This window comes from Suricata suricatta, chromosome 7 (genome assembly GCF_006229205.1).
Source record: "Suricata suricatta isolate VVHF042 chromosome 7, meerkat_22Aug2017_6uvM2_HiC, whole genome shotgun sequence".
Taxonomy (NCBI): Eukaryota; Metazoa; Chordata; class Mammalia; order Carnivora; family Herpestidae; genus Suricata; species Suricata suricatta.
In genome coordinates this window covers 119,252,509-119,267,421 of record NC_043706.1, presented here as the reverse complement: position 1 = coordinate 119,267,421, position 14,913 = coordinate 119,252,509, and the positions used below count along the sequence as shown (strand labels likewise).

Sequence of the window (14,913 nt, the reverse complement as noted above, 5' to 3'; positions counted from 1 at the left end):
ACAAGCCTACACTGAAGAAATGTTTAAAGTGAGAAGGATATTTCACTCTTCCCTGCGCAACTATGTATATGTTAGTTTGAAATGTGACGATAAATGCCCAGCCCTTGGAAGAGAGAGGGCAACATTTATTAAAGACGCCATGGCATACAATTCAGCAATTCCCCTCTTTGGGATTTACCCACAGGAGCTGAACACTTCTGTCCAAACAAAAACCTGCACGTGAATGTGTGTCCCAGCTTTGTTCACAATTGCCAAAACTCGGAAGCCACCAAGATGTCTTTCAATAAGTGAATGGACAAATAAACTGTGGTGCAACCAGAGGATGGACTTTCTTCAGTGCTATAACGAAGTGAGATGTCAAACCAGGAAAAGACACGAAGGAAAGTTAAGGGCGTATTACTAAATGGAAGAAGTCCATCTGAAAGTTTTACATAGGGGATGATTCCAGTTATTTGACATTCTAGAACATACAATACTATGGAGACAGTAAGACGATCATGGTTTCCAGGGGCTGCAGAGGGAGGGATGCAGAGGCAGAGCACAGGGGCTTCTTCAGGGCAGTGGAAATCTCTGCATGATGCTCTCATGACGGATGGTTGTCATTATACATTTGTCAAAGCCACCAAGAGTGACCCTAAGGTAAACTATGGACTTGGAGTGATTATAACATGTCAGTGAAGGTTCAGGAATTGTGACAAATGTACCATTCTGGTGGGGGATAGTGACAGTGGGGAGGCTATGAACATGTGAGGGGGAGGGGCATAGGTGAACTTTTTGCGATTTCAGTTCAGTTTTGCTGTGAACCTAGAAGTGCACTAAAACCATAAAGTCTTAATAAAAATTTAATTTAGGGGCACCTGGATGGCTTCAGTCAGTTAAGTGTCCATCTGTTGATTTCAGCTCAGGTCATGATCACACGGTTTGTGAGATCAGGCCCTGCATCAGGCTCTGCTCTGACAGTGCAGACTTCTTGGGACACACACACACACACACACACACACACACACACTCACTCTCTCTCTCTCTCTCTCTCTCTCTCCCCCTGCTTGTGTTTTCTCTCTCTCTCTCTCTCTCTCTTTCAAAATAAGTAAACATTAAAAATGTTTAATTTAGGGGGTGTCTGGGTGGCTCAGTTGGTTAAGCATCCGACTTCTGCTCAGGTCATGGTCTCATGATTTATGGGTTTGAGACCCGCATGACCTCTCAGAGCCTAGAGCCTGCTTCACATTCTGTGTGTGTCTCTCTCTGCCCCTCCCTCTCTCTTTCAAAAATCAATAAACATTAAAAAATATTTTTAATTTAATTTAAAAAATCACCATGAGGTAGGTACTATAACCATTCTGATTTTACAGATGTGTAAACCAACAGTTATCACTGTGGTAATAACTTCTGCAGGTGCATAGCTAGTTAGCCTCAGAACTGGGGTTTAACCACAGACACTGAGCTCTAGAGTCTCATCTTTAATGCCATACTCTTCTCTGTTAATTATTCCCATTTTATTTTTAAAAATTTTTTTGTTGCTTTTTATTTATTTTTGAGAGACAGAGAGAGAGCGCGCGAGCAGAGGAGGGTCAGAGAGAGAGAGACACACACACAGAATCCAAAGACAGGCTCCAGGCTATGAGCTGTCAGCACAGAGCCCGATGCGGGGCTTGAATCCATGAACCGTGAGATCATGACCTGAGCTGAAGTTGGATGCTTAACTGACTGAGCCACCCAGGCGCCCCAATTATTCCCATTTTAAAGATGAGGAAACTGTGCTCAGGGTAGTTCACTTATCTGCCCGACGTTGCCCAGCCAGGATGGATGAACCCCACGTTCAGACCCAAGTGCATCTGATTCTAAAGTCTGTGCTTTTCTTAACAAAAGACTTGGCCAATACGTTGCAACTCTGGACCTGACATTTCAGCCTGGTGCATAGGGAACAGCACCTGGGGGGTCCCCTCCCTCCCATTGACTGCAGCATGACACTCGCAGCACGGAGCCCATCCTATTAAAGTGATGATCTGCTTATGTGTCTATCCTAACACCTCATTTCTCATTCATCTCTGATTACTCTGTGCCAAGCGTGACGCCTGGTTCTCTACAGGTGATTCATAAACGCTCACTGAACCAGACAGAATTGCCAAACTAGACATCCATTTCTTTTTATTACTTGTGATACATAGTTTCTTCAGTTCTGTCTATCTCTGCACCTCCCGCACTACCAAAACCTCTCCTCAAAGTCATGTTCATGCCACAGTTATGACTATTGTTTTTCTGAAACTAAAATGGAGGGATTTTACCTGACAAGTATGGGGACAATGGGAGAACATATTTGGAATGTTCTACTCAGATGAGTCCTTGACCTCAATTCAAATGTAAGAGATTTTTCCAGGGAAGACTACCTGAACTGAAAGAACTTAGCACTCGGGATTTGTGGCATTAGCACCTGGTACTTACGTAAATCTGGATCTCTCTAGACTTGGGACTTCCCCATTGTCGTAATTCAGGATCCTTTAACACTCTGTTACCAACTGAGTTTTTTTTTTTTTTTTTAGTTTATTTTTAGTCATTTTGAGAGAGAAATAGAGAGCAAGTGGGGAGGGGCAGAGAGAGAAGGAGAGAGAATCCCAAGCAAGCTCTGCATTATCAGTGCAGGGCCTGATGCAAGGCTCAAACTCACAGTGAAATCATGACCTGAGCCGAAGTCAAAAGTCAGGCGCCACCCCAGTGCCCCACCAGCTCAATTTTGAAAGACACTTCAGGTTCCACACACAAAGGCATTCTCAAGGAATGTTAACTTTCCTCTGGCTTTTCCCCTGATCTGTGTCTTGTCCTGTTTTGGATACTAAATGCTTGAATATCAATTTGATTCTGAAGCAGGAATTAAATTGTGTAACTTGTTAGTGTTTGAAGAGTCATTTATTTGTTCATTCATGTTATAAAACCCTCCTGAGTACCGCATGGACCTGCACTGTTCTAGGTCCTGGGGATTAAGCGATGAACAAAGCAGGCAGAGTCTCTTTCCCACTAAAGCGGACATTCTACAGAGGAAGAGTGAAAATAAGCAAATAATCACGTAAATATATAGTATGTCAGATGAAGGCAAGAGCTGTGGAGAAGAATAAGACAGGGTGAAATGAATCAGAAGTACTAGGGTTGAACATCAACTTTAAGAAGTGAGGGCGCCACCCTGTGTGGTCGGGGAGGAAGGAGATCAGGAGGAGTACAGAGCTGGGCTGGAAACAGCCAGGGACATGCCTGGTGTGTGTGAGAACTGGATATGGGCTACAGCAGAGCGAGCAAGACAAAGATGAGGTCAGAGAAAGTGGGGGCCAGGTCATACAGGGGCTTGTAGCTGCCCTAAGCCTTTGGCTGTTACTCAAACTAAGATTTGGAGCCCTTGTAAGGTTTTGAGTACAGACGTGATATGTTTGGACTTAAGTTTTTTTGTTTGTATAAAATTTTTTTTTAATGTTTATTTTTTCTTGAGAGAGAGAGAAAGAGACAGTGCGAGTAGGGGAGGGGCAGAGAGAGAGGGAGACACAGAACCCAAAGCAGGCTCCAGTCTCTGAGCTGTCAGCACAGGCCTGGACGTGGAGCTCCAACTCATGAACCACGAGATCATGACCTGAGCTGCAGTCGGATGCTTAACCGACTGAGACACTCAGGTGCTCCTGGACTTAAGTTTTTAAAGGATAACTGACTGTTACGCTGAGAATAAATGGAGGTGAAGGAGGACAAGAGTTAGGACCTTCTAGGACCAGTAAAACATTGTTTTGGGTTCATTACACAAAACACTGTATTCTAAACTCAAACCTCAGTGGCATCTTCCTCCTCAAGATGAGAGGATGCTGATCTTTGGTAAACAATGTGGTTGGAGGCTGGACACTTGCCCTCCTTTTCTCTCCTACAGGGCTCCCCCTACCGACTATAATCAGAACTGAAGGCCTCCTACAGACTGATTGTACAGCCCAGGCTCTGGGAACCCAACCACTTGCCTACCACATGAGAAAGAGAAAATGGAACCAGGAGGAAAAGAAACCTCATAGATTGGGATTCCTTATTTGAGAGGCATGAACAAATGACAATATTCACAAGGCTTCCCTGGAGAATATTTTCTTTTTTTTAATGTTTAATATTTATTGGGAGGGGGAAGGGGCAGTGAGAGAGGGAGAGAGAATCCCAAACAGGCTCCATGCTCAGTGTGGAGTCTGATGTGGGGCTTGATCTCACAACCGTGAGATCATAACCTGAGCCAAAATCAAGAGCTAGATGGTGAAGGGACTGAAACACCAGGTTCCCCTGGAGAATAAGTTTTTGAATCACAGAAGGGTGTCAAGGAGAGTGGAGTCACAGAGTAAATACTCCTAAATGCTTTACATAGAGAAGTGAAAAGATGGGGCATGCGTGGTCTTGACCAAGAAGATGAGAAAGCCCTGGAGAAAGAACTGAGAGAGAGAGTGTGTGGTGCAGCAATGCAAGCTCAATCAGGGCTAGTGGGCTTCCCTTCTCTGCTTTGTGTGTAAGGACATGTGTGCGCACATCTGAGAAATGAACTAGAAGTCCTATCTACAATTTTCTGAAGTCTGGAGGGTGCAGGATGGTGTCTGATGGGTAGCTTCTATTTGCTAAGTGGGAAGGCCAATGACAGTCAGTGTTTGAAACACAAAATGCCTTTTCACAGCAACATCGTGCCTTTATAGAGCTTTGCCTACAGTAGCCTTCGCAAATGCTTAGTAAGAGAAATCTAAGACTGTTATAAATGTGCAACCTTTTAAACAACTATCTCTTAGTACAATGCCTTATAGAATAAAAATATTCAATAGATCATAGCCAATAAAATGTCTTGCAATTATATTCCAATGGACCAAATTTGTCATGTATTTATGTGACTATTGAGGAAAACAAATTGACTGATAAACTTCTAATCACTTTTTTTTTCCAGTGGATGACCCAATACATGGCTTACAGAATGTAAGTATTCCAGATAGGTGAATGTATTCAAACGCAGAGTCCCAATTACCTTAAATGTTTAACACTATGACAAGGGTATAACTTTCATAATAAGACCAAAAAAACAAAACAAAATAAAACCAAAACCAAAATCAGGGATATTCAGGTTCTTACTTGGTCCTATATTATCTAACTGTACATTCTTGGACACTTCTGATTGAAATAACATAATATTTACTGGCTGTTTACCATTAGCCAGGCACTCTTCTAAGCTCTTTACATGTATTAACTCATTCAGTCCTCACAACAATCCTATGAGTTGGTTAGTCCCACTTTAAGGATGAGGAAATAAAGGCAGAGAAAGACAAAGTGACTTGCTCAGAGATACGTATATACCGAGTATTCCAGAGACCTCCTCCAGTTTCAAAATTTGCCGGGATGACTCACAGGACTCAGCACATAGTCATACTCATGGCTATGACTTATAACAATGAGAGGACACAAAGAAAAATGAGCAAAGGAAACAGGTGCATGGGGTAAAGTTATGGGAAAACCAGGCACAAACTTCCAAGAGTGTTCTCCCAGTGCAGTCACCCAGAACGTACTTAATTCCTCCAGCAACCAGCTGTGACCACGCAAGCGAAAAGTGACTACCAGGGAAGTTCGTTAGAGACTCAGTGCCCAGAGTTTTTATTGGAGGCTGGTCACATAGGTAGCTTCTGCTCAGCAAATTCCAGACTCCCAGAAGGAATGCTGATGTTCAGCATAAATCATATTGTTTGCCCAGATTAGGTGCCGTGAGCCAGTCATATGGGTTTAAAAATGGAGGGAACACTCTTGATATCCCAGCTTCTAGATGTCAACCAAAGCCCAACCTTGTGAGGAGGCCTTTCTGATAATAGCAGTTGGACTTGATATGTCAACACTTTCCTGCACAGCTTTCCAACTGGAAGAGCTAGGCTTCCCTCACAGAGATTCCGGAGGCCAAGCAGAGAACCACTATGACCTATACATTATCAGAGATGTGCAGCAGGTAGATTTGGGAGCCTGGAATTCAGGGGGGAGGTCTGGTTAGAGTTGTCAGAGTTGCTGGTCCAGAGTTGCTGGCCGATAGTGACATTGAAAGCTAAGTTCACATACATAGGAAGTGAATGCGGACCAACAGAGTATAAAAGAGATCAGAGGGTCTTGCCCTGGGGCACTCCACCCTCCAGAGGTTGGGTGTACAAGGAGGAACCTTCGTGGAGACTAAGAAGGAGAGGCCAAAGAGTTCAGAGGAAAACCAAGAAGCTATGCCCACAAGCCAAGTGAAGTTTCAAGAAGGTAGAAAAGGAACAGCAGACGTTAGTGGCAGATCAGACAAGAAGATTGTGAAGTGACAATTGAGCTTAATCACTTGGAGGTTGCTGACCTTGGCAAGGATGATTTCAGTGGAGAATGATCAGGCAGGAGTAGGTTCAAGGGAGGATGAGAGGAGAAGAAGTGATCACAAAGTACTAAAAATGCTTTTAAGGTACTTTGCTATAAAAGAAGGAAGGGAAGTGGGATAATGGCTAGAGGGAACAGAGAATTTCAAAATACGTGTGTGTGCACGACAGGAGTAATATGATAGCGTGTGTAAATGCTCATGGGACTGATCCAGTAGAGGAGGGAGATGAGCAATGAGTAAGGTAAAAGGATAATGGTGTTCTCCAGTACGTGAAAAGGCATGGGACACAGTGTAGAAGTTGGCTTCAGATTAGATCACAGATTGTTCACCCAGAGTTACAGAAGGAGGCAAGGTATTTGTGAACAGAAACAGGTGGATGGATGCAGAAGCGGCCATGTGGAAATTCTCTTCCAGTTGCTTGCATCATGACATGGGAAATGAAGCAGTCAGCTGAGAATCAGGACGGGAGAGAATGTGATGGAAGGTTGAAGAGAGAGGAGGTGGGGTACGACAGCCATCTGAAAGGTCCCAAGGGTGAGATGACTAAGGAAATATGATAGAATGGCTTCAGCTACTATAGGCCTAAGAGAATCCTCTGCTGCCATGAATGTAAAATAAGATCAGCAGCCCTCATGGAGTGGTTTTCCCAGCCACGTGCAGGGGCAGCGCTGCAGGCACAGAGGGACAGAGGGCTGGATTTAACCAGGATTGGGTTTCACCAGGCAAGTGTAAGGAAGAGTGAAAGTGGCATGGACACTGAATGTAGATGCAGAAGGTTTATCTACAGAGGGCAGGCAGTGTTGTGGGACAAAGTTCTAATTCTTTCTTGGAGGTTGGTGTAGCAGAAAGCTTGGTACCGGAGTGCCTCAGAAGTTATTTTCTGTAGGGGCACCTGGGTGGCTCAGTCGGTTGGGCATCTGGCTTTGGCTCAGGTCATGATCTCATGGTTCATGGGTTCAAGCCCTGTGTCAGGCTCTGTGCTGACAGCTAGCTCAGAGCCTAGAGCCTGTCTTTGAATTCTGTGTTTCCCTTTCTCTCTGACCCTCCCCAGCTCACACTCTCTCTCTCAAAAATAAATAAAGCATTAAAAAAGTCATTTTCTGTAAATGAACAGTGTATTGTTCAATAAATACACAGAGGTACAAGACCATTCTGTGGAAATACAGCCTCTTGCTTTTGTTGACCTCGACTCACCATTGTACCAGTTGTCTGATCTGGGAGGCCACCAATCCTCAGTTTGGGAGATGGAGTTCTAGTGAAAGGTTGCTGCAACTTTATCAGATGTCACCATCCATGTGGCCTTGGACAGAAGCAATCATGCTCTCAGAGGACCCTGCCCCTTTGCAATCAGTACACCACTCACATAGTTAATCTGGCATCTAGCAAGCCTCCCTTTCTAGGAAACAGGCTTGGAGAGGTTTACTAGCTGTTCCCACATAGGTGTGAACACTAGTTCCACCATCACTGTACAGCTTCTCTACTTCTTACTCAGACCAGGCCCTTTTTTCAGACACACATACACCTCTGGGTTCTTTCGTTCTTCCTTTACTGTAGGCTCCAGTGACTCAGCCTGCTTTCCCGATCCTTACTGTCCCCTGAGGGTCAGGTCACCTTACCTCCTCTCCAGCTTCCCCCCTTCCTAGTCATCTCTGAAGCTAAGCCCTCAGACGGTTTGATTTTAAAAAATTTATTGTGTATTACAAATATATGACAAATAAATATATCACAGGTAACTAAAATTGGCATACTACGGAGCTTCTAAAATCCAACAAAGTTTGTATAAATATGGTTTGGGTTATGGTCGGGCTCCTGCCTGTGGTAGTATGCTAGAAAACCACCCAGTCTGGGGCATCTGCGTGGCTCAGCCTGTTAAGCATTGGACTCTTGGTTTCGGCTTGGGTCATGATCTCACGGTTTGTGAGGTTGAACTGTGTCTGGCTCTGTGCTGAGAGCGCAGAACCTGCTTGGGATTCTCTCTCTCCCTCTTTAGCTCAAAAATAAATGTAAAAAAAAAAAGATTAAAATAAAAGAAGCAGAGAACCAGCCAGTCTTCTCTCCTGTGTGTCTCCTTTACTCTCACATGACTTCCACACTCATAACACTTGACACTTTTGGTCACCAAATGTGTTGAGTTTCCCCACACTGAGCAATTCTTTGTGATACCAGCTGTGTGTCCTCCAGTGTAACTCAATTCTGACACTACCTGGAGATAGCATCAGATCCCACGAGGTTACTGGTTCAGTCCCACGAGACTGGTCCCCAGCCCTGCCCCCCTTCCCACCACAAGTAGTAGGTCCCCAGGCTACCCACAACTTCCGATAGACTTGCTACACATAGGAGATTCCCATGACCTCCTCCCCTGTGGGTTCAATTACTTGCTTGAACAACTAACAGAACTCAGAAAAACACTTTTACCTACCAGTTTATTAGGAGATATGATGAAGGATACAGAAGAACAGCCAGATGAAGAGATACATAGGGCAAGGTCTGGGAGGGTTCTGAGCACAGGAACTTCTGTTCCTGTTTATGGGGGTGCATCTGGTGTGAATGTGTTCACTATCCTGGAAGCTCTCCGAACCCCCTACTATTGGGATTTTATGGAGGCTTTCTCACGTAGGCATCATGGATCATTAACTCCGTTTGCAGCCCCTGTCTTCAGTGTGGAAGGCAGGGGATGGGACTACACATTTCAAGCTTCTCATCAGGGCCTGGTCTTTCTGGCGATTGGCCTCCATCCAGCAGTCATCCAGGAGGCCTCCCAGCATCACCTCCTTAGAACAAAAGATGCCTTCTTAGAACAAAAATTTACAAGGGTTCAGGTGTCAGGATTAGGGAGGAAGACCAAATATATAGAGTTCTTGCTATACATCATCACCGATGAGGAATGGATGCCACCACGTCAGCTCTTTCCTAAGGCTGAATTCACAGTCAAGAATAGGAAGGTCTGTATCCCCCCAGAGTTACCTAAGAACCATGAATTCCAGCTCTGAGAGTCTCCCTGGAGACCAAGATGACCACTGCTCATTTGCCCACAGGACCTGCAACCAAGTCACTTAACTTCTCTGGACCTAAATTTCCTCATCTTTGAGTTGGGGAGAGAAACAAATGTTTTATCAAGGGGCTGAGAACATAAATAGTTGCTTTCTTTCTTTCCTTTCTCCGGAGCACATTAGGGTTACTCTGAAATGGCCTTCTCCAATGATACAGTCTTAGAATTGAACTACTGAAAGCTTCTGAACAAAGAGAACCACAGAACTCAGAGTAAACTCTCAATGAACAGGGAGATAGGAGATGCTTCATGCTAATGGAGGCATCACAGACCAGACATACATTTATTCCCCAATTTATTACACTCAATAGTTATGCCAAAGGAAGCACTCCATCTCTCCATCTCTTCTCCCAGACAGTCCTAGGAATTGCTTGTTGGGATAACTGGATTCTGATTCCAGGTGTGCCATTAGACAAGTGAGGGGAACTTGAAGTTTCCCAGGCTCCCTGGACCTGTTTCTTATCTGGAAATCGTGGCAGGGGGCCTAGTCTTCCCTACTCTAGAATCCTACCTTATTTCACTGTTGCTGAAAATCATGCTCAGAGGGAAGTTAAATAAATATTTCTGAGCTTTCAGTATGTAGCAACTAAAATGCCCACAACCCATACCTTCTTGTAACAGGATAAACTGAAATTAAAAATAGAATTATCCATGTGAGGATCATTACAAAAAGAGAACTATAGGTACAGGAAGGTTTGGGAAGCAACCTGGTGAGAGACTGCACAGCACTGAAAAGAATCAAAAGTAGACAAAGATTGGGGCGCCTGGGTGGCTCAGTCAGTTAAATGTCTGACTTTGGCTCAGGTCATGATCTCACGGTTTGTGGGTTCAAGCCCCATGTCGGGCTCTGTGCTGACAGCTCAGAGTCTGGATTCTGCTTCAGATTCTGCGTCTCTCTCTCTCTCTCTCTGCCCCTCCCCCACTCATGCTGTGTTTCTGTCTCTGTCTCTCTCATAAGTAAACATTAAAAAATGGTAGACAAATATAGATGGGATCGGGGGTACTAGAGAAGTGGAAAGGAAATATATTCGGGTTGGGGATTTCATACTTGAATCTGAGGACAAAAGAGATCAGGGAAGGATTCTAAGTATAGTGATGTGATCAAATCTGTATTTTAAAGAGATATTCTAGGTGTAGTGTGTGTGACTGTGTGTGTGTGTGTGTGTGTGTCTGTGTGTATGAGGGCTGGAGGAACGGATGAATAAATTTCACTTTGCATCTGCTGCGTTTGAGGTCCTAGCATCACCTGACGGATCCATATTGTTTAGGGCTTTCATCAAATATCAACTTGTTGTGACATCTCTGCTTCAATAAAGCAGTGGACGTTTGCATTGTTTCATTGAACAGATACTATTTTGACCTTTAAAATATCTCACTAACTTTTTGGGTTGTTTTCTGTCTTTCCCAAACCATTTGACTCTTGGTTAGTCATCTAGGCTATAACGTGAACATCCTGACGTAACAGGGCAATCCCCCGATGGTAACACCGTAGGTCTTAAATCTCCATGGATGACTTGAGAAAAAGAACTCAAATACTCAAAAGCTGACATGTTTCTTCTAAAGACCTAAAACATGTCATAAGCCTGTGTAAATGATTTTTTCTATTCTCCGTGTTTTAAAGGCTCAGTCTAGGAAAGTCAGTTTGCCTCCTTCCTGGGAGAAATCACAGGCCTTGTGGGCAGGAAAGAATATAGGGCTTGAGACAGCCTTAGGTTGGGGCCCTCCCTCTTAAACCATGAGAGGAGGTAACATCAAATCTTACTTTAAACTAGAGACCCTCCCGCTCTGCTGCACATTTTTAGGTCTTTCAGCAATTCTGAACTCGGCATTTGTTTGACTTGCTGAATATCTCAGTTTGCCACAAGATGGCAGCACAGTGTTCTTTTTTTTTTTTTTTTTTTTTTTAAGTAGATGACTAATTTCTGTTTCTAGAGCTCAGATAGAAAGATAAAGAGCTAGAAAGGAACCATAGCTAAGAATTTTTCTTCTTGTTCCTATAATTAAAAAGAAAGGAAGGATGAACATGGAAGGAAGTAACAGAGGAAGAAAAGAAACGAAGTGGGATGGTGGGAAGGAGGGAGGGTAGGCAATGAAAGGGAAAAGGAAAAGAACAAAGAAAAAAGACCACATTCAGCTAGATTATATTTAACTAAAGAAAAGGAAATAACCAAGCAACCAATGTAGGAAATTTCCGAGAGAGGAAACCAGTGCTATAACCACATTTATTCACAGCCTTCAAGTGTGACTAGAAGATAGACATTTGACCTTCTTATGAAAGCATTTTGTCTCCTTGGGAAACTCTGAGAATGAATTTACATTTGACCATGGGCTCTAGTCCTTTCAAGTCGGTTTTACATTAGCATGATTATCAGCTTGTACCTAAGACTTTACTTAGTATCGTTCAAAGAGGTCCCACACGTTGGTTTCCATGTTTAATTGCGTGAAGAAATAAGAGATGATTCAAGAAGAGAATAATCAGACACACACTGGTGGCAATGCCTGGGTGTCACAGAAGTGGAAAGGCTGCCACCAGCTCGGCGCTCCTCAGAGTCCGAGAGCTGAGAAGAATTCTTTCAGCGTTGGCTCTTCGATTCTCCATGGGCCACCCACTACTTAGTTGGCCTACTGTTAATTCCAGCTACTTGCTCTCCTTTGCTAATGAATTTGGCATAGCAAATTCAAGAGTTCTGGAGAGAGAGAGAGAGAGTGTAGAAATGGTGATTGCCTCAGGCACTGATAAATCTTCAGATTGAGGGTTTTCAATCTTAACTCTAATGACATTGTGGGCCAGATAATTCTCTTTGGGAGAGAGGGTGGGCAAGGGGTGTCCTCTCCATTGCAAGATATTTGGAAGTATTCCGGGCATATATTCACTAGATGCCTGTTGAATCTCCCTGGTTGTGACAACCGAAACTGTCTTCAGACACAGCCAAGTGTCTCCTGGCGAGCAAACTTGTCTTCACTGTCCCACCTGAGAACAAGGGCTTTGGATAAACTCTAACTACAGGAATGAAGGAAATCCTGAAAGTTTTGTTTATCTTGCTGCCTTGTTCATGAGCAAAACTCATATTGAATCATCAGAGAAATGTGCATTCTTCAATTCCCTGTTAGAGATTTCCAAGTATTAAATCCAGGCATAAAATGCCTTAATTAGAGCCAGGCTAATGTTCTTCATATGAAACAAATCAACATAGATTTACTGTGAATGTTCTGTTGAGCAAAAACTTATACCAGGTACCATAGAGTGTACAAACCAGAAAGAGTGATTTATTGTTCATGAGTTTTACAACTTTTTGATGAAGATAATTTACATTGTTAAAACATCCCCAAACACTTAAAAGGCATTATCAGTTATTACCATTTAAAACATTTTTTAAAGTTTATTAATTTATTTTGAGAGAACGAGGAGGGGAGGACAGAGGGGAGAGAGAAAGAGAATCCCAAGCAGTATCAGCACTGCCAGTGCAGAGCCCCCTGTGGGTCTTAAACTCATGAACCATGAGATATGACCTGAGCTAAAAACAAGAGTTGGACGCTTAAATGACACCTTAACAGGCACCTCAGACATTATCATTTTAAATCACTAATATTTTACTAGAACATTATAAACACTACATCACTAAAATTCGTCCCTCTTACTTTAAAAACATTTTTTTAATGTTTATTTTATTTTTGAGAAAGAACAACAGAGTATGAGTGGGGGGAGGGGCAGAAAGAGAGGGAGACACAGAACCAGACAGAAGCTGGCTTCTGGCTCTGAGCTGTCAGTACACAGCCCGATGCAGGGCATGGACCCATGAACTATGAGATCATGATCTGAGCTGAGGTCGGACGATTAACCAACGAAGCCACTTAGGTTCCCCTTCCTTTTTTTAAAAATAACACTGATGAATTAGTGGAAACAATTCCCCTTTGTTTTGATGTCTATGAGTGTCAGTTGCACCTCCAATTAAAGTTCCACTGACAAATTCTTGTCATTTCTTGGTATATATTCTTGGTACAATTCTTTCACCAGTCACTTTGTAGACATAGTCTTGAAATTAACTTCCATATTCAAGCATGTCCAATTCTACTACTTCATAGTTAGTGTTTGTGTCATGGAAAACTTCTTCTTTTTTTTTTTTTTTGCCATTGTACAGTAAGAACAAGATGTTTTTGAGAAAATCATTACACAATTATCAGAAATTGTTAATTCAAGAGACTCCGTCTTAAAGGAGCAGTTGCTCCCCATCCTGCTGGCTTCAAGGCCTTGGCCGCACCCTGCACCTATTTCTTTAGGGATTAAGGATGTTTATGAAGACTCACAGGCTCATAGAACTAGAGCATGTGGACTGTGACCATCATTCTATCGAAATGTAGAAGAAAATGACTGAAACAGAACAGAAGTGCCAGTGACATTTACATCAATCATAGAAATTTTTTTTCATAGAAATGAAAACAAAGCTGATGGAATTCTTTTTTCTTTTTTCTTTTCTTTTTTTTTTTTTTTTTTTTGGTTTCCACAAGGAGTTTATTTGAGCAAACTCAGGGCCAGGGAGGCTCTGCATCTAAAAGAAGGTTGGGCCTCTTGGTGAAGCGTGGCTTGTGCTGGCGACGCAGGACCCCGGTGGGGCAGTGGGAACTTGATCTTGGAGTCGTGGAACTGCTTGACGGTGGGCTGGCGGCACTTGCTGGCTGCAATCTCTTCCACCTTCATGATCTGGATGGAGTGGGCGCGGGCGCGGTGCCGGGCGCCCATGTTTCGGCCTGTGGGAGGGGGCAGGGTGAGTGTGTACCGCAGGGGGTCTGCAAGTGCTGACCCAGAAGGACCCCAACAGGCACGTGCCAGCAGGGGTGTAGAACCTCCAAATTCACTTTGAGGGGCATGGCCACAGCCCCCCAAAGGCGACAAGATCCACTTTCTGTCAGCACCTCTGTTTAAACTGCTGTTATGAGGAACAGCGCTGGTGGAATTCTTATTACGTGCCAGACACATTTCTATCCATTGAGAATGTCTACTTTCCATTCATTTCTTCATCAAATTTTGCAGGATCTCAATGAAGAAGTATTATTTGCATTCTGTAGGTGAAGAAACAGCATGGGGGTTCACGTCCCTAGCTCAATGTTACATTAATAGTAGGTGGCAAAGGCCAGACTAAACCTGATCTTTCCAACACCAAGGACTGTGCATGCTCTCGAACGTGCCACTAACTCTTGAAGATCTAGTTAGGGGAATAACACATGTACATAGGAAAGGTGTCTAATGTCCCAGGGCTGATGTATTTCAAAAGCCATAAAAATTACAAGACACATTGCTGTAGCCTAGAGTCATTGAGAAATTGCTGGGGTATGGTGGGTCTTGATTTGAGAAGTGAAGAATTAGAGAGATGGAATAGAAAGATGGGCAGGGGTGGGTTCAGTTTCATCTGGGGTAATCTGAGGAGCAGCATGGCTGAGTGAGGGTGTGGAGAGTATAGGGTAGAGGCAGCTAGAAGGAGCAGAAGACCCATGCAGAGAA

The 14,913-nt window shown here is 43.5% G+C and overlaps 1 non-coding gene across 1 annotated transcript; it reads right to left on the bottom strand.

Moving 5' to 3' along the window:
* Nucleotides 1-14,247: 14,247 nt before the first annotated feature.
* Nucleotides 14,248-14,385, bottom strand: LOC115297323. Its single transcript, XR_003911409.1, has one exon. It is a non-coding gene; the product is annotated as a small nucleolar RNA SNORA68 (small nucleolar RNA).
* Nucleotides 14,386-14,913: the final 528 nt, after the last annotated feature.